The following is a 20,525-nucleotide window of genomic DNA, read 5'->3' as shown; positions in this document are numbered from 1 at the left end:
GAGAAGCTTGGATGATGCTCTGTGGGCTTACAGAACAGCATTCAAAACTCCTATAGGGACCTGTCCATACTAACTTGTGTATGGTAAGGCCTGTCATCTGCCCGTGGAACTGGAGCATAAGGCCTACTGGGCAACCAGATTCCTAAACTTCGATGCCAATTTAGCCGGAGAAAAAAGATTGCTCCAGCTGAATGAGCTAGAGGAATTCAGACTCACTACTTTCGAAAATACCAAGCTTTACAAAGAAAAAGCAAAAAGGTGGCATGACAGAAAGCTATCATTATTTATATAGGTTTAATATAAATAATCTTCAAGGTCAAGAATCAATTGCATAAGTTCACAGGGTTGCAGAAAGATTCAGAATACAAAACAGCAAAAAGAAGCTCACTGGTGCGAAAAAGCCAGTAAGAGTTGTTTTGGGCGTTAAACGCCCAAAAGGAGCATCTACTGGGTGTTTAACGCCAGTAGAGATAGCCATCTGGGTGTTAAACGCCAGAAAGAAGCAGCTTCTGGGCGTTTAACGCCAGATTTACAGCATCCTGGGCATTCACAAAAAGCCCAGTGACAAAGGAGTTTCTGGCGTTTAACGCCAGCTAGAAGCAACAGCTGGGCGTTAAACGCCCAAAACATGCAGCAGCTCATATCTTCTTCAAAATTTTCGAAAACCCACCCCCTTCCCTTTAAATCATAGTTCGGCCTCCCCCCCACCTTCACAATTCGGTCTTGGCTCTCCTCATATCCCTCTTCTTTCCTTTCTTTTGCTTGAGGACAAGCAAACCTCTAAGTTTAGTGTGTCTATCCATGATCACTAAGCCAATACCCACTAAGATCATGGCTCCTAAGGGAAAACAAACTAACTCAAGAGGCAAGAAAGAGAATATTCCAAAACCACTTTGGAATCAAGGGAAGTTCTTAACCAAAGAACATTCAGACCATTACTACAAAATAATGGGTCTAAGGTCAGTGATCCCAGAAGTTAAATTCGATCAGAAAGAAGACGAATATCTGGAGATCCAAGAGCAAATTCGAAACAGGAGCTGGGAAGTCCTAGCTAATCCTGAAACAAAGGTGGGAAGAAACATGGTTCAGGAATTCTACGCAATTCTGTGGTAGACGGATAGGCAGAGAATAGCGGGAACCACATTCTATGACTATAGAACTCTGGTCAGAGGGAAGATTGTTCACACCCACCCTGACAAAATAAGGGAGATCTTCAAGCTGCCTCAACTGCAAGATGACCCAGACTCCTTTAATAGGAGAATGATGAGACCAAACCTGAGCTTGAACAAAATCCTAGAGGACATATGCCTCCCTGGAGCCAAATGGACAACCAACACAAAGGGTGCCCCAAACCAACTCAAAAGAGGAGATCTCAAACCAGTCGCCAGAGGCTGGCTGGACTTCATTAGGCGCTCTATACTGCCCATTAGCAACCGCTCTGAGGTCACCATCAGAAGAGTAGTGATGATTCATTGCATTATGCTGGAAAAAGAAGTGGAAGTTCATCAGCTGATTTCTTGTGAGCTTTATAAAATTGCAAACAAGAACTCCAAAGATGCCAAATTGGCTTATCCAAGCTTGGTCTCTCTCTTATGTAAAGATGATGGGATAAAAATGGGAGTAGATGAGTATATCTCAGTTGAGCAACCAATCACCAAAAAGTCTATGGAAGGACAACAAGTGCAGGACGACCCCATTAAGAGGAGAGCACAGGAGTTCCTCCCGAAAATCCCTCAAATTGAATACTGGGAGCGCCTAGAAGCATCTGTCACCAAGTTGCAAGAAGCTGTGGATCAACTGAAGGAAGAACATCAAAATCAAAACAGCATGCTCTACAAACTGCTTAGAGAACAAGAAGAGCAAGGGCGTGAACTGAAGGAACTGAAGCGCCAGAAGCAATCTCTTGAAAGGCCAAGCACTCCACAGACTAAAGAGGCATCCACCTCCCAAATTCAAGGTTGTTGAGTTCTAATCTTAGCCTTAACTCTGTGATAATTATTCTTATTAGAAATTTACCTTAGAAGTCATATATGAGTAGTAGTAATTAGTATCTCTATTTTGATTTTATCTCCAATTAAGCTATAATTTATTTTTCTCATCATCATCAAACATGAATAAAATAGCAGATTTTTAGAATAAGGAGGCAATATTTTTTCGAGTTTTTAACAAGGAAAATTCTAATTATTTATATGTGGTAGCAATGCTTTTTGCCTTCTGAATGAATGCCTGAACAATGCATATTTTTTATATTGAATTTTATGAATGTTAAAATTGTTGGCTCCTGAAAGAATGATGAACAAGAGAAATGTTATTGATAATATGAAAAATCATAAAATTGATTCTTGAAGCAAGAAAAAGCAGTGAATACAAAAGCTTGCGAAAAAAAAAAGCAAGCAGAAAAAAGCCAATAGCCCTTAAAACCAAAAGGCAAGGGTAATAAAAAAGGATCCAAGGCTTTAGGCATCAGTGGATAGGAGGGCCTAAAGGAATAAAATCCTGGCCTAAGCGGCTGAACCAAGCTGTCCCTAACCATGTGCTTGTGGCATGCAGGTCCAAGTGAAAAGCTTGAGACTGAGTGGTTAAAGTTGTGATCCAAAGCAAAAGAGTGTGCTTAAGAACTCTGGACACCTTTAATTGGGGACTTTAGCAAAGCTAAGTCACAATCTGAAAAGGTTCACCCAGTTATGTGTCTGTGGCGTTGATGTATCCGGTGGTAATACTGGAAAACAAAGTGCTTAGGGGCACAGCCAAGACTCATAAAGTAGCTGTGTTCAAGAATCAACATACTAAACAAGGAGAATCAATAATACTATCTGAATTCTGAGTTCCTATGGATGCCAATCATTCTGAATTTTCAAAGGATAAAGTGAGATGCCAAAACTGTTCGGAAGCAAAAAGCTACTAGTCACGCTCATCTAATTAGAATCTGAGCTTCACTTAAAACTCTGAGATATTATTGCTTCTTGATTTCTTTTTATCCTATTTTATCTATCTAGTTTCTTGGGGACAAGCAACAGTTTAAGTTTGGTGTTGTGATGAGCGGATATTTTATATGCTTTTTGGGGTTAATTTCATGTAGTTTCTAGTATGTTTAAGTTAGTTTTTACTATATTTTTATTAGTTTCTAGGCAAAATTCATATTTCTGAACTTTACTATGATTTCGTGTGTTTTTCTGTAATTTCAAGTATTTTTCTGGCTGAAATTGAGGGAGCTGAGCAAAAATCTTATTCAGGCTGAAAAAGGACTGCTGATGCTGTTGGATTCTGACCTCCCTGCACTTGGAATGGATTTTTTTGAGCTACAAGAGTCCAATTGGCGCTCTCTCAATTGCGTTGGAAAGTACATATCCAGGACTTTCCAGCAATATATAATAGTCCATACTTTGTTAGAGGATAGATGACATAAACTGGCGTTCAACGCCAGTTCCATGTTGCATTCTGGCGTTAAACGCCAGAAACAGGTTACAAGTTGGAGTTAAACGCCAGAAACAGGTTACAACCTGGCGTTTAACTCTAGAAACAGCCTAGGCACGTGTAAAGCTCAAGTCTCAGCCCCAGCACACCCCAAGTGGGCCCCAGAAGTGGATTTTTGCACTATCTATCTTAGTTTACTCATTTTCTGTAAACCTAGGTTACTAGTTTAGTATTTAAACAACTTTTAGAGATTTATTTTGTACCTTATGAAATTTTAGATCCGAACTTTGTACTCTTTGATGGCATAAGTCTCTAAACTCCATTGTTGGGGGTGAGGAGCTCTGCTGTGTCCCAATGAATTAATGCAATTATTTCTGTTTTCTATTCAAACACGCTTGTTTCTATCTAAGATGTTCATTCGCACTTCAATATGATGGATGGGATGATCCGTGACATTCATCACCATTCCCAAACTATGAACGCGTGACTGACAACCACCTCTATTCTACCTTCGATTGAATGAGTATCTCTTGGATTCCTTAATCAGAATCTTCGTGGTATAAGCTAGAATCCATTGGCAGAATTCTTGAGAATCTGGAAAGTCTAAACCTTGTCTGTGGTATTTCGAGTAGGATTCAGGGATTGGATGACTGTGACGAGCTTCAAACTCACAAGGGTTGGGCGTAGTGAAAGAAAAGGATTAATGGATCCTATTCCAGCACGAGTGAGAACCGACAGATGATTAGCCGTGCGGTGACAGCGCACCTGGACCATTTTCACTGAGAGGACGGATGGTAGCCATTGACAACGGTGATCCACCAACACACAACTTGCCATAGGAGGAACCTTGCGTGCGTGGAGAAGAAGACAGGGGGAAAGCAGAGATTCAGAAGACAAAGTATCTCCAAAACTCCAACATATTCTCCACTACTGCATAACAAGTATTTAATTCATGCTCTTTTATTTTTCGCAATCCAAACTAATAATTATAATTGATTTCCTGACTAAGAAATACAAAATAACCATAGCTTGCTTCAAGCCGACAATCTCCGTGGGATCGACCCTTACTCACGTAAGGTATTACTTGGACGACCCAGTGCACTTGCTTGTTAGTGGTACGAGTTGTGAAAAGTGTGATTTACAATTCGTGCACCACGGCCATTCCTGAGATCCGAAAAGTCTAAACCTTGTCTGTGGTATTCCGAGTAGGATTTGGGATGGGATGATTGTGACGAGCTTCAAACTCGCGAGTGTTGGGCATAGTGACAGATGCAAAAAGATCAATGGATCCTATTCCAACATGAATGAGAACCGACAGATGATTAGCCGTGCGGTGACAACGCATTTGGACCATTTTCACTGAGAGGACGGACGGTAGCCATTGACAACGGTGATCCCCAACATACAGCTTGCCATGGAAGGGAATATGAATGATTGTATGAAGGCAATAGGAAAGCAGAGGTTCAGAAGGAACAAAGCATCTTCATACGCTTATCTGAAATTTCACCAATGAATTACATAAGTACTTCTATCTTATTTTCTGTTTTAATGATATTTTAATTATCAAAATCCCATAACCATTTGAATCCGTCTGACTGAGATTTACAAGGATGACCATAGCTTACTTCAAGCCGACAATCTCCGTGGGATCGACCCTTACTCACGTAAGGTATTACTTGGACGACCTAGTGCACTTGCTGGTTAGTTGTGCGGAGTTGTGAAAAAGAGTTGAGATTAAGATCGTGCGTACCAAGTTTTTGGCGCCATTGTTAGAGATCACAATTTCATGCACCAAGTTTTTGGCGCCGTTGCCGGGAATTGTTCGAGTTTGGACAACTGACGGTTCATCTTGTTGCTCAGATTAGGTAATTTTATTTTAATTTTAAGCTTTTTGTTTTTATTATTTTTTTTTTTGAAAAATTTTCAAAAAGAAAAAAAATAAATTATTCTATGACTTCAGAATTTTTAAGAACGAATTCTAGAGTTTTATGATGATCTGTTGAAGTCTGGCTGGCTATGAAGCCATGTTTAAACTTTTGGACCGAGGTTTCAACTCACCATCACAAGAGCTTGTTGATTTCTATCAATCTTGCTGTTGAATGTAATGATCTGCTAAAGCTTGGCTGGCCATTGGCCATGTCTAGTGTTTTAGACCGGAGCTTTCACTAAAAGCTTGGCTGGCTAGTAAGCCATGTCTAATTCCTGGACAGGAGATTTAGACTAATATTGCATGATTCCTGGAATTCTCATTAAAAATTTTGAATTTCTTATTTTCTCTTTCTCCAATTAATTTTCGAAAAATTACAAAAAAATAAATAAAATCATAAAAATAAAAAATAATGTGTGTTTCTTGTTTGAGTCTAGTGTCTATTTTTAAGTTTGGTGTCCTGCATATTTTTAATTTTCTTGCATTTTTCGAATATATGCATTATGTTCTTCAATGATCTTCAAGTCGTTCTTGATGATTTTATTTGGTCTGATCTTTAAATTCTCTTGTTTTGTGTCTTTTACTGTTTCTCATGTGTATCCTCAATTTGTTAGTGTCTCTAATATAAAAAATTTCTAAGTTTGGTGTCTTGCATGCATTGTTTATCTGATCTTAGTTTTCCATGATTAGTTTTATTTTGTTGTTTTTCATCATTAAAAATTCAAAAAAAATTTCAAAATTATGTCTTTTCAAGTCAATAATACAGAGAATTGAAGATTCAGAACATACAGCAGAGAAATTACAGAGAAAAAGCTGGGCGTTCAAAACGCCCAGTGAGGAAGGAAAACTAGCGTTTAAATGCCAGCCAGGGTACCTGGCTGGGCGTTAAACGCCCAAAAGGGTAGTATTTTGGGCGTTAAATGCCAGAATGGATACCATTCTGAGCGTTTAACGCCAGGATAACACAAGGGAGGTAAGTTAGTTTTTAATTCAAATCTTTTTCAAATTTTCATAATTTTTCAAAATCAAATCTTTTCCAAATCATAATTTTTTTATCATATCTTTTTCAAAATCAAATCCTTTCCATTTTTTTTTTACTATTTTCGAAAATCCTTGCTACCAATTAATGATTTGATTCAAAAATTTCAAGTTTGTTACTTCTTTGTTAAGAAAGGCTCAATATTTGAATTTTAGAATCATATCTTTAATTTTCTTGTTAGCCAAGTCATTAATTTTAAAAATCAAATCTTTTTAAATTGTTTTCAACCATATCTTCTAAATCATATCTTCTCAATCACATCTTTTTCAAAATAATTTTCAATCATATCTTTTTGATTGCAAATTTCAAAATCTTTTTCAAAATCACTTAACCACTTTCTCACTTTTAATTTTCGAAAACCATCATCCACTTTTTCAAAATTCTTTTTAATTATTTAAAAATTTTTAGTTTTATTTAAAAATTTGTTTTCAAAAACTCTTCTCCCTCTTCACCTTTTTCTATTTAAGGACTAACACTCCTCCTCTATTAGCAATTCAAACACTCCCTCTCTATAAGTTCGAATTCTCCTCTCTACCTTATTCTTCTAGTCTTCTTTTCCTCTGACACCTCAAGAAATCTCTATACTGTGACATAGAGGATTCCATACTTTCTTGTTCTCTTCTCTTTCATATGAGCAGGAGCAAGGATACGAACATTCTTGTTGAAGCTGATCCAGAACCTGAAAGGATTCTAAAGATGAAGCTAAGAGAAGCTAAAGCACAACTCTCTAAAGAGGACCTGACAAAAATTTTCAAAAAAGAAGGAGACATGGCAGCCGAAAACAACAACAATGGTGGATATGCAAGGAAAATGCTTGGTGACTTTATTGCACCCTCTTCTGACTTCTGTGGAAGGAGCATCTCAATTCCTACAATTGGAGCAAACAACTTTGAGCTTAAGCCTCAATTAGTTTCTCTAATGCAGCAGAATTGCAAGTATCATGGACTTCCATTGGAAGATCCTCATCAGTTTTTAGCTGAGTTCTTGCAAATCTGTGACACTGTTAAGACTCATGGGGTTGACCCTGAGGTCTACAGACTTATGCTTTTCCCTTTTGCTATAAGAGACAGAGCTAGGACATGGTTGGACTCACAACCTAAAGAAAGCCTGAACTCATGGGAAAAGCTGGTCAATGCCTTCTTGGCAAAGTTCTTTCCACCTCAAAAATTGAGTAAGCTTAGAGTGAAAGTCCAAACCTTCAGACAGAAGGAAGGCGAATCCCTCTATGAAGCTTGGAAAAGATACAAGCAATTGATCAGAAGGTGTCCTTCTGGCATGCTTTCATAATGGAGCATCATATGTATATTCTATGATGGTCTGTTTGAACTATCTAAGATGTCATTGGACAACTCTGCTGGTGGATCTCTTCATCTGAAGAAGACGCCTGAAAAAGACCAGGAACTCATTGAAATGGTTGCAAATAACCAGTTCATGTACACTTCTGAAAGGAATCCTGTGAATAATGGGATAACTCAGAAGAAAGAAGTTCTTGAGATTGATACTCTGAATGCCATATTGGCTCAGAATAAAATATTGAGTCAGCAAGTCAATATGATTTCTCAGAGTCTGTCTGGAATGCAAGCAGCAACAGGCAGTACTAAAGAAGCCTCTTCTGAAGAAGAAGCTTATGATCCTGAGAACCCTGCAATGGAAGAGGTGGATTACATGGGAGAACCCTATGGAAATACTTATAATCCTTCATGGAGAAATCATCCAAATCTCTCATGGAAGGATCAACAGAAGCCTCAATAAGGCTTCAACAACAATAATGATGAAAGAAATAGGTTTAGCAATAGCAAACCTTTTCCATCATCTTCTCAGCAACAGACAGAGAATTCTGAGCAGAACCATTCTGGTTTAGCAATCATAGTCTCTAATCTATCTAAGACCACACTAAGTTTCATGAATGAAACAAGATCCTCCATTCGAAACTTGGAGGCACAAGTGAGTCAGCTAAGTAAGAGAATTACTGAAACTCCTCTTAGCACTCTCCCAAGTAATACAGAAGAAAATCCCAAGAGAGAGTGCAAGGCCATAACCATGACCAACATGGCCGAACCTGGAGAGAGTGAGGAGGACGTGAGTCCCAGTGAGAAAAACCTCATGGGACGTTCTCTAGACAAAAAGGAGTTTCCCTTTGAGGAACCAAAGGAATCTGAGGTTCATACAGAGACCATAGAAATTCCCTTAAACTTTCTTCTGCCATTCATGAGCTCTGATAGTATTGCTCTTCTGAAGAGGATGAAGATATTGCTGAAGAGCAAGTTGCTAAGTACCTTGGAGCAATCATGAAGTTAAATGCCAAGTTATTTGGTAATGAGACTTGGGAGGGTGAACCTCCATTGCTCATCAATGAACTGAATGATCCGATTCAACTGAAATTACCTCAGAAAAGACAAGATCCTAGAAAGTTCTCAGTACCTTGTACCATAGGCACCATGACCTTTGAGAAGGCTCTGTGTGACCTAGGATCAAGTATAAACCTCATGTCCCTCTCGGTAATGGAGAAAATAGGGATCCTTGAGGTAAAAGCTGCAAGAATCTCACTAGAGATAGCAGACAATTCAAGAAAGCAGGCTTATGGACTTGTAGAGGATGTCTTGGTAAAAGTTGAAGGCCTTTACATCCCTGCTGACTTTATAATCCTGGATACTGGGAAGAATAAGGATGAAACCATCATCTTTGGCAGATCCTTCCTAGCCACAGCAAAAGTTGTGATTGATGTTGACAGAAGAGAATTGGTCATTCAAGTGAATGAGGAATACCTTGTGTTTAAGGCTCAAGGATCTCCCTCTGTAACCATGGAGAGGAAGCATGAAAAGCTTCTCTCAATGCAGAGTCAAACAGAGCCCCCACGTTCAAACTCTAAGTTTGGTGTTGGGAGGCCATCATCATGCTCTGAGCACCTGTGAGGCTCCATGAGAGCCCACTGTCAAGCTATTGACATTAAAGAAGTGATTGTTGGGAGGCAACCCAATTTTATTCAATTATATCTATTTATTTTCCATTGTTATTTTCTATTTTCTTTAGGTTGATGATCATGTAAAGTCACAAAAATAATTGAAAAAGCAAAAACAGAATGAAAAACAGCATTGAAAACAGCACACCCTGGAGGACGATCTTACTGGCGTTTAAACGCAAGTAAGGGTAGCAGAATGGGTGTTAAACGCCCAGTCTGGCACCATTATGGGCGTTTAACGTCAGAAAAGGGCACCAGACTGGCGTTTAACGCCAGAAGGGGTACAAAGCTGGCGTTTAACGCCAGAAAAGGGCAACAAGCTGGCGTTTAAACGCCAAAAAGGGAAGAAAAGCTGGCGTTAAACGCCAGAAATGGGCAGCAACCTGGAGTTTAATGCCAGAATTGGCACTCCCAGGGACGTTTATACGCCCAAAATGGTGCAGGGATGAGAAAACCTTGACACCTCAGAATCTGTGGACCCCACAGGATCCCCACCTACGTTAACTCTCTCTCTTCTTCACACTTTTTCATAACACTCTTTTCCAAATACCCCTCACCAATCACCTCCATTTCTCTTCCCCATCACCTCTTCACCAATCACCTCCACCCACTCCTCCCCAAAAACCCCACCCACCTCACCATTCAAAATTCAAATCCTTTCCCTCCCAAACCCAACCCCTAATACACGAACCCTAACCCTCTCTCCACTCCTATATAAACCTATAATCCCTCCTTCATTTCCACATACCACAAACACTACTTCTCCCCCTTGGCCGAACCTATAAACCCCCTCCATCTCCTCCATTTCTTCTTCTCCTACTCTCTTCTTTCTTCTTTTGCTCGAGGACGAGCAAACCTTCTAAGTTTGGTGTGGTAAAAGCATTGTTTTTTGTTTTTCTATAATCATTTATGGCACCTAAGACCAGAGAAACCTCTCGAAAGAGGAAAGGAAAGGCAAAAGCTTCCACCTCTGAGTCATGGGAGATGGAGAGATTCATCTCAAAGGTCCATCAAGACCACTTCTATGAAGTTGTGGCCAAGAAGAAGGTGATCCCTGAGGTCCCTTTCAAGCTCAAAAAGAGTGAATACCCGGAGATCTGACATGAGATTCAAAAAAGAGGTTGAGAAATTCTCACCAACCCCATTCAACAAGTTGGGATATTAATGGTTCAAGAGTTCTATGCCAATGCATGGATCACCAAAAACCATGATCTAAGTATTTCCCCCGAAGGAAGACATCCTCATTGATGAGGACAAGCCCATCACTAAGAAAAGGATGGAGCAAGCAAGAGAGCCCACTCATGGACCTCAACAAGAGCATGAGGAAATTTCTCATCATGAAATTCCTGAGATGCCTCAAGGGATGCACTTCCCTCCACAAAATTATTGGGAACAAAGTAACACCTCCCTAGGAGAATTAAGTTCCAACATGGGACAACTAAGGGTAGAACACCAAGAGCATTCCATCCTCCTTTATGAAATTAGAGAAGATCAAAGAGCCATGAGGGAGGAGCAACAAAGGCAAGGAAGAGACATAGAGGAGCTCAAGCGTTCCATTGGATCTTCAAGAGGAAGAACTAGCCGTCATCACTAAGGTGGATCCGTTCTTTAATCTCCTTGCTCTTATTTTTCTATTTTTCGAAAATTATGCTTCATGTTCTATCTATGTTTGTGTCTTTATTACATGATCACTAGTGTCTAATGTCTATGCCTTAAAGCTATGAATGTCCTATGAATCCATCACCTTTCTTAAATAAAAAATGTTTTTAATTGCAAAAGAAAAAGAGGTACATGAATTTCGAATTTTAAAATAGTTTAATTATTTTGATGTGGTGGCAATACTTTTTGTTTTCTGAATGAATGCTTGAATAGTGCATATTTTTGAATTTGTTGTTTATGAATGTTAAAATTGTTGACTCTTGAAAGAATGATGGAAAAGAAAAAATGTTATTGATAATCTGAAAATCATAAAATTGATTCTTGAAGCAAGAAAAAGCAGTGAAAAGCTTGCAAAAAAAATGGCAAAAAAATAAAAGAAAAAGAAAAAAAAAAGAAAAAGCAAGCAGAAAAAGCCAATAGTCCTTTAAACCAAAAGGCAAGGGTAAAATAAAAAGGATCCAAGACTTTGAGCATCAGTGGATAGGAGGGCCCAAAGGAATAAAATCCTGGCCTAAGCGGCTAAACCAAGCTGTCCCTAACTATGTGCTTGTGGCGTGAAGGTGTCAAGTAAAAAACTTGAGACTGAGCGGTTAAAGTCGTGGTCCAAAGTAAAAAGAGTGTGCTTAAGAGCTCTGGACACCTCTAACTGGGGACTCTAGCAAAGCTGAGTCAGAATCTGAAAAGGTTCACCTAGTCATGTGTCTATGGCATTTATGTATCCGGTGGTAATACTAGAAAATAAAATGCTTAGAGCCACGGCCAAGACTCAATAAGTAGCTGTGTTCAAGAATCAACATACTGAAATAGGAGAGTCAATAACACTATCTGAATTCTGAGTTCCTATAGAAGCCAATCATTCTAAACTTCAAAGGATAAAGTGAGATGCCAAAACTATTCAGAAGCAAAAAGCTAAGAGCCCCGCTCATCTAATTAAGACTGATCTTCATAGATGTTTTCGGAATTTATTATATATTCTCTTCTTTTTATCCTACTATGTTTTTAGTTGCTTGAGGACAAGCAACAATTTAAATTTGGTGTTGTGATGAGCGGATAATTTATACGCTTTTTAGCATTATTTTTAGGTAGTTTTTATTATGTTTTAGTTAGTTTTTATTATATTTTTATTAGTTTTTAAATAAAAATAATATTTCTGGACTTTACTATGAGTTTGTGTGTTTTTCTATGATTTCAGGTATTTTCTGGCTGAAATTGAGGGACCTGAGCAAAAATCTGATTTAGAGGCTGAAAAAGGACTGCAGATGCTGTTGGATTCTGACCTCCCTGCACTCAAAATGGATTTTTTCTGGAGCTACAGAAGCCCAATTGGTGTGATCTCAATTTCGTTGAAAAGTAGATATCCTGGGCTTTCCAGCAATATATAATAGTCCATACTTTGCCCGAGTTTTGATAACGCAAACTGGCGTTTAAACGCTAACTTTCTACCCTATTCTAGTGTTAAACGCCAGAACTGGCATAAAAGCTGGAGTTAAACGCCCAAACTAGCACCAAAGCTGGTGTTTAACTCCAAGAAAAGTCTCTACATGTGAAAGCTTCAATGCTCAGCCCAAGCACACACCAAGTGGGCCCGGAAGTGGATTTCTGCATTAATTACTTATTTCTGTAAACCCTAGGCTACTAGTTCATTATAAATAGGACCTTTCACTATTGTATTTTCATCTTTTGGTCATGTTTTGATGATTGAACCCTCATTGGGAGGCTCGCCATTTGGCCATGCCTAGACCTTCTTTCATTTATGTATTTTCCACGGTGGAGTTTCTACACCCCATAGATTAAGGTGTGGAGCTCTGCTGTTCTTCATGAGTTAATGCAATTATTACTGTTTTCCATTCAATTCAAGCTTATTCTTATTCTAAGATATTTATTTTCACACAAGAACATGATGAATGTGATGATTATATGACACTCATCACCATTCTCACCTATGAACGCGTGCCTGACAACCACTTTCGTTCTACCTGAAAACAATCTTGAATGCATATCTCTTGGGTTTCTAATCTAAGATTAGAACCTTCGTGGTATAGGCTAGAATTATTGGCGGCCATTCCTGAGATCCGGAAAGTCTAAACCTTGTCTGTGGTATGCCGAGTAGGATCTGGGATGGGATGACTGTGACGAGCTTCAAATTCACGAGTGTTGGGCATAGTGACAGATGCAAAAGGATCAATGGATCCTATTCCAACATGAGTGAGAACCGACAGATGATTAGCCGTGCGGTGACAGTGCATTTGGACTATTTTCACTGAGAGGACGGACGGTAGCCATTGACAACGGTGATCCCCCAACATACAGCTTGCCATGGAAGGGAGTATAAATGATTGGATGAAGGCAATAGGAAAGCAGAGGTTCAGAAGGAACAAAGCATCTTCATACACTTATCTGAAATCCCACCAATGAATTACATAAGTACTTCTATCTTATTTTCTATTTTAATTATATTTTAATTATCAAAATCCCATAACCATTTGAATCTGCCTGACTGAGATTTACAAGGATGACTATAGCTTGCTTCAAGCCGACAATCTCCGTGGGATCGACCCTTACTCACGTAAGGTATTACTTGGACGACCTAGTGCACTTGCTGGTTAGTTGTGCGGAGTTGTGAAAAAGAGTTGAGATTAAGATCGTGCGTACCAAGTTTTTGGCGCCATTGTTAGAGATCACAATTTCATGCACCAGGTTGTAATGGGGTTAGGGTCAGGGTGGGATCGATATGGTTAAGTGGACTAAAGAATTGGATCCATGATTAGTTTAAGTGTCACACTCAACCTATATCAATTAAATCACTAAGGATAGCAAAGGGTTATGGGATACAAGGGGAGGATCTATATACCAGATGTTGAGAGTTTGAGACAAGGATTGACGTCAGAAGCTCATAACAGCGGATTCTCTATTCATCCAAGAAGTATGAAGATGTATCACAATTTAAAGAAAATGTTTTAGTGGCATAGAATGAAGGGTGATGTAGTTTCACTTGTGTCCAAGTGTCTGACGTGTCAGAAGGTGAAGATAGAGCAACAGAGACCGTCGGGAATGCAACACCCTCTTGAGATTCCTCAATGGAAGTGGGAATGAATAGCTATAGATTTTGTAACGGGTTTGCCGAGGACTAGGTCAGAATTTAATGTGGTTTGGGTGATCGTGGATCGCTTAACCAAGTTCGCTCACTTTCTGCCTATCCGAGTGAACTATTCACTGGAGGAATTGGCGAGATTGTACATTAAGGAGTTAGTGAGGTTGCACGGTGTGCCAACGATGATAGTTTCGGATCGAGATCCCCGATTTACATTAAGATTTTGAGGAGCTTTTCAAAGAGCTTTTGGTGCGAGACTCTGTTTAAGCACCACATATCATCCACAAACTGACAGACAGTCGGAAAGGACTATTCAAACATTGGAAGATATGCTAAGGGCATATGTGTTGGATCAACCAGGAAGTTATGATTATTACATGCCATTGGTGGAGTTTGCGTACAACAATAGCTTTTATGCGAGCATTGGAACGGCTCCATATGAGGCTTTGCATGGACGAAAATGTCAACTGGGATTGGTAGAGCGATCAAAACAAATAAGTTAAACCCGAGGTATATTGGACCGTTCGAGATTTTAAGGCGAGTCGGGCCAGTGGCTTATCAAGTAGCTTTACCGCCACGTTTATCTAGCCTACATGACGTATTCCATGTGTCACAATTTTGTAAGTATACTTGGATGCGACTCATGTGTTAGAGCCCGAATTATCTGAGTTGAAAGAGAATCTGACATTTCAAGTCACGCCAGTGAGGATTGATGACACTAATATGAAAAAGCTGTGTAGAAAAGAAGTTTTGTAGGTAAAGGTAGCCTGGAAGAAAGCTAGAATGGAAGAGAACACTTGGAAATTAATGTCAGAGATGCAGAAGGATTATCCCAAGTTATTCTCAAGTAATTCGTAAATTTTGGGGACAAAATTGGTTTAATTATTCTATTGGTCCCTATAGGTTCGTGAAATTTTCAATTAGGTCATTATACTCTTTTTCCTTTTAATTGAGTCCTGGCACCAAATTTTTTTTAGTTGGATACCTATAAAATTAAGTCGATTATTGATAAGAAGGACCTAATTGAAAAACAAATTGGTGCAGGGACCGAATTAAAAGAAAAAAAAGTATAGGGACCTAATTGAAAATTTTGCGAAACTATAGGGACCAACAGAGTAATTAAACCAATTTCTAATTTGGTGGGGAGAATGTAAGAATCGAAAGTTATTAACCATTTAATCAAAATAAAATAATAAATTAATTGTCCATAATAGGTTCAAAAATTTAGACATCTTAATTAGAAAATTTAAAGGTGAGATTTGAATTTAGTAAATTTTTTCAAGTGGGAGAATGTAATTGTCTGCGAAAAATGTGTAAAAATGTGTATCGGTAAATTAGCCAGCAGTACTGATTTAAGTCTATCTGGTACTACGAGAGAGAAAATAAAACTATAAAAAAAAACTTGGGAAAATGTTTAAAGTTAAAAATCGGGCGTTAATTCTAAAGATTTTGGCCCAAAGTTGGGCCAAACGAATGAAAAATGCTAAGCGGTTAGACCGGACTCAAGTTGGACCCAATCTCAACATATAAATACCCAATTAAAGAACCCATTCAGCACATTCCACACTTAGAGAGGGAGGAACCAGCTGAAGTGAAGGGGAAGAGAGAAACCCCATAAAACGCTATTTACATTCTTCTTCATTTGCTCTACGGTGCTCCGATTTGGATGCCATTTATGGCCACGCGTAGCTCTCATCGAGCTCATCATTTCTAAATAAACAAAGTTGGTAAGAACTCCAATTTCATACTCCTTTCCTCTGCCTTAATAGTTTCAAAAATTTGGGTATAGGTATTGAGTGGATTCTTTTATTTTGCTTGTTTAAGGGTGATCTAGCATTGGATTATATTAGGTTTTGCCCCTAATACTATTGGATAAGATAAGTCTCTTTGAAACCCCTATGGTTTGGTATATTTGTGAGCCTTAGATATTAATTGTGATAAATTGAATATGTATAGCTTGAATTTGGTGATTTTAGATGTTGATTTCACTATTTGGAGCATTGGAATTGAGTTTGGAGACAATGTTTTAACTTGAAAGCTTGTTCGGAATCGTTTTTGGGTGTTTTATATATATTAGGAATCGGTCAAGGTATGGTTTCAGTTTTCTTTAGTTAATGTGTAATGTTTCGTGAAACTTAAGCTAGTGAACCTTAGGATATGATTGAATTTGATTGTTGATGAGTATTGTTAATTGATGATGAATGTTGATGATTATTAATATTGATGATGAATATTGATGAAAATAGATGTTAATGAGGATTGGTGATGATAAGCGATAAATGATGCTTATGAAGAGTTGGATTTGTGTAAAATTGTTGAGATTGTAGTTTGGGTTTGAAAATTGTTGATTTTGTTGAACTATGAGTGGAAGAGATGAAAAATTGAGTGAGATAGATGTGGAAATGCTTGAAGTGTATTTGAGTAGTAAATTGTAGTTTGTAGTAGTATTTTGATGATGATTTTGAGTATGTTTGAATTTGGTTTGGGTTGAAGTCTTGAAAAACTAGAGAACTTTGTCAATTTTGGTAAAACCTTGATTTTTGATAAACTTTGACGAGGCATAACTTGGCCTCTGAACCCTCAATTTTAAACTCGATTTAAATGAAAGTTGGGTTTGAGAGATTTAGAATGTTGGAAGAACCAATGAAAAATGTTTTAAAACGAAAAAGATATGAGCATTTAAATTTTTGGGAAAAATCTGAATTTCGTAGATTTTAAAAATTTTCTAAGGTTTTTAAGGCACGCGTACGCGGACAGTGCACGTGACGCGGGGATTGGCTGCTGCCAAGCACTCTCCCGTATGCGACACTGGCATGCATACGCGAGAATGGCATTTTTACAGGCATGCGTACACGGCATGTTTCACGCGACGCGAGCCCCCCGTTCGGTTTTGAGAACTCGCGTACGTGAATGGAGCATGCGTACGTGACTTGGACAAATTTACACCCATGCGTACGTGAGATGGGACATGCATATGCATGGCCTCTGTTTTACTGAAAACTTATTTTTTTTAACATTTTAATAGTTCCTCTAGCTTTCTAAACTTCTCCAATCTCTATTTAAGACTCATAACTAGTGTTTAGGCTTTGAGACTAGTGAGAATAAGTTAGGTGATTTAAATTTGGTATTTTCTGTTAGTGAGTTTAGAAGACAGTGACTTAGGCTTGGGAAGTACTGTGGATGGACTAGTTAAGTCAATTGGTGGAGTACTATTTTGATGATGAACTTGTGAAATTGAGAACTAATGATGGTTATGACGAGTTTGGAACTCAGAAATGAATTATGAACTTGTTGGATATTGAAAGTGATCTCTGAGACTGAATATACATTATTGATATACTGAGATTGATGAGTCGCTTTGCGCCTGGCAAGGACGGTAGTTAATCCCACTTGTCGAGGTTGCAGTGCCGGCGTAAGGACAGTGGTTATCCCGCATACATTGAGAGTTGGACCGAAAGGTGACATCCCAAGGGGATGTGTCAGGTTGGCAGTTGAACTGACAAGTGATATCACGGCCAATAGGATATGCATTCATCATGTGCATCTTCTATGTGTTTGCTTGCTTTGCCTAATTGCATCTTTTGTCTAGATGTATAACATGCTTACTTGCTTCTTGAATTACCTGCTGTATATGTATATTACTTATATTTTACTTGCTTGCATCTACCTATACTTTCTGCTAGGATTGAGAAGGTTTGGTAGGAGGTGGCGATGGGATTGCATGGAGGATAGGATGGCGAAGGTTGTGGGACAATGGTGTTTTTGTTAGTTTAGAATTCCCTTAAGTTAGATTACCCTGTTATTGGTTTAAGTTACATATTTCTTTAAGCTTGAATACTTGTATTGATGTGAAGTTCTAGGATTGTCTTTGGTATCCCGGAACCCTATATCTTATCTATTGGGCACTATTAGCATTCTAAGAACCTCCAGTTCTTATACCATATGTTGTTATTATTTTTCAGATGCAGGTCGCAACCCACCTCGGTAAGTTTGCAGGATTATGACAGAGCGAAGGATATCTTGCTATGTTTTTGTTTTTTGCCTATTTTGCTTTAGTATTCTCTTACTTTTGTATATTGTATCTTCTTGCCTTAGAGGATTACTTTGAGAGACATGATGTTGCTATTTAACTTCAAAAACTCTGTTGTATTCTATTTGAGCTAGCCAGCCTAAACTCCACAAGCTGTAACTAGTTCTCTTTTGTATACTTTATATATATGTACCTTGATTATCTTGTATCTATGATCCTTTTCTTATCCTTACACGTTTGTTTATCGTGTGTAATGCTTCGCGCTTTTGTATCTCTATTTTCTGTGTCTTTGAGCTATATATCATTCATCGGACTTTTAGTATATTATATTTTTGAGTATATATTATAGTATGAGCTTTAAAACTGTCATGACGCTTTGTTATCCTTTCCTTTATTGCGAAACCTTTTTTTATGCTTTATATGGGCTTGCATTGTTATTGCTTGCATTGTTATTACAAACTAAACCGTGATTCTGAGATTTTATAAATTCCAGTAATAGAAAGTCCGAAAGATTGTTCTATGTAAATTAGATATATCATATTAGTATCCTACAAAAATATATAATTTATGATAAAAAGACAAATGGGGTGCTAATTAGACTCAATCCAAGTTAAATATAAAGAGGTTTGTTTATCTCTGAATGCTAGCGAGGTCAATTGTTTTTGTAGCAGGGGTTCATTGTATGAGCACATGTGCTTTTGAGGATAAAGCCATTTGATATTATTGTGATGCATTAACTTTGTTTGTTAGAGATATTGGGCTTGTTTCATTTATGGTGTTTGTATCTAACACATTAACCGGTCCAAAAAAAAATGAATTGAGTGGGATTATGAGTTAAACATGTTGGACTTAATATTTCTCAAACCCTAATTATTTTGAGGTAAAGACTAAAGAGGTATAAAATAAAAGTAACATTCTATTTTTTTAGTAGCCAATAGTATCTACTCTCTCTACTTATCTTGTTTAGCAACATCTTTTCTCTCTCTCTTTCTCTCTTTCTCATCTATGCCTTTTTTTAGGATTTCTTTCATTTTTTTCAATAATATTATGATTATTTAGGGTAATATTCTGTTGTTTATCTTTTATTTTTAATTTTTAAGTTTTTTTAAAAAAACCCTAAAACGACGTTGTATAATGTGGAGATTTTTTTTTCTTTTTTTTTTTTGAAAAACGGCTGAATTTTGATTTGGTTCGACTAATCGGTTCCCAATCGATTTAGCAATTTCATAGCATTTTTTTTCCTGGCGGCTTTGCACTATAAATTGAATTGCAAAAGATGGAAGTTTCCAGTGCCAGTTGCACAAGTTTGACCAAATAGTTTGGTCCAATTTTTAAAACCTTAATCCCAATAATAAAGCCGCTACACTTGAGAAAGATCATTTTTTGGAGCTTGTTTCACGATAAGATCCACAGTGGTATTTGTAGTCCGTTGAATAAGCATTACATTTGCAGTCCAATTTCTCTGAATAATATCTTTAATTTTTATGAGCAAGTCTTTATCTTTCCTAAATATTAGAGACACTTCTTACAAAAGTAGAATTTAATATGTTTTTCTTAGATAATTGTTTGGACTTTCACAGTTGGTCCTTCAAATAGTTAAAAAATCATAAAATTCTTTTTGTAGCTGGAGTTTAGTCGATTTACAGGGTCCGAAACAATGCTAGTGAACCTTAGAATAAGGAATGAATAGTCAATTTTATTCGACACTTTTACTCGAGATTTTCTTCGACTTCAATTCACTTAGGAATTTTCTTTATTACTTTCTTGCAAAACACATATAAAATTTCTTAAAAAAAACCCTAAATTATGAAAATGTCCTATCATTCTCAAATAGGACCTAATGGTTGATGGAATTTTTTCTTCGCGACATATGAACATAAATAACGGGTAGTTTATTTATAAGCATAGTTTTGAAAATAAATTTCAAACTGTCCTAGTTATTGATTCATCAGTTTAGAGATTCAGTCGGTCCACCGTAATTCAACTGGAATATTCAAATTTTGAGGAGAGGTTAACTGCATGGGCACATGTGTTTCGAAGGATAAAATCATTCGATATTATTATGATGCATTAACATTATTTGTTAGAGATATCGGACTTGTTTCATTGAAGGTGTTTCTATCTAAAACATCAACCAGGTCAAAAAAGATAAATTGAGTGGGCTTTCCAGTTAAAAATGTTGAACCTCATATTCCTCCAATCCTAATCCTTATTATTTGAGGTGTAGAGGAATAAAATAAAAGTAATATTCTACTCTTTCACAGCAATAGCATCTTTTACTTCTTTTGGTTTTCCTTCTCTATTCTCTTGTTCTCCGTCACGTCGCTGAGAAAACCTCCACCTTCGACATCGCCGGCGTACCTCTCTCTCTCTCTCTCTCTCTCTCTCTCTCTCTCTCTCTTCTTA

The sequence above is a fragment of the Arachis ipaensis genome, chromosome B01 (genome assembly GCF_000816755.2).
Source record: "Arachis ipaensis cultivar K30076 chromosome B01, Araip1.1, whole genome shotgun sequence".
Taxonomy (NCBI): Eukaryota; Viridiplantae; Streptophyta; class Magnoliopsida; order Fabales; family Fabaceae; genus Arachis; species Arachis ipaensis.
Note: the sequence above shows the minus strand (reverse complement) of the source record.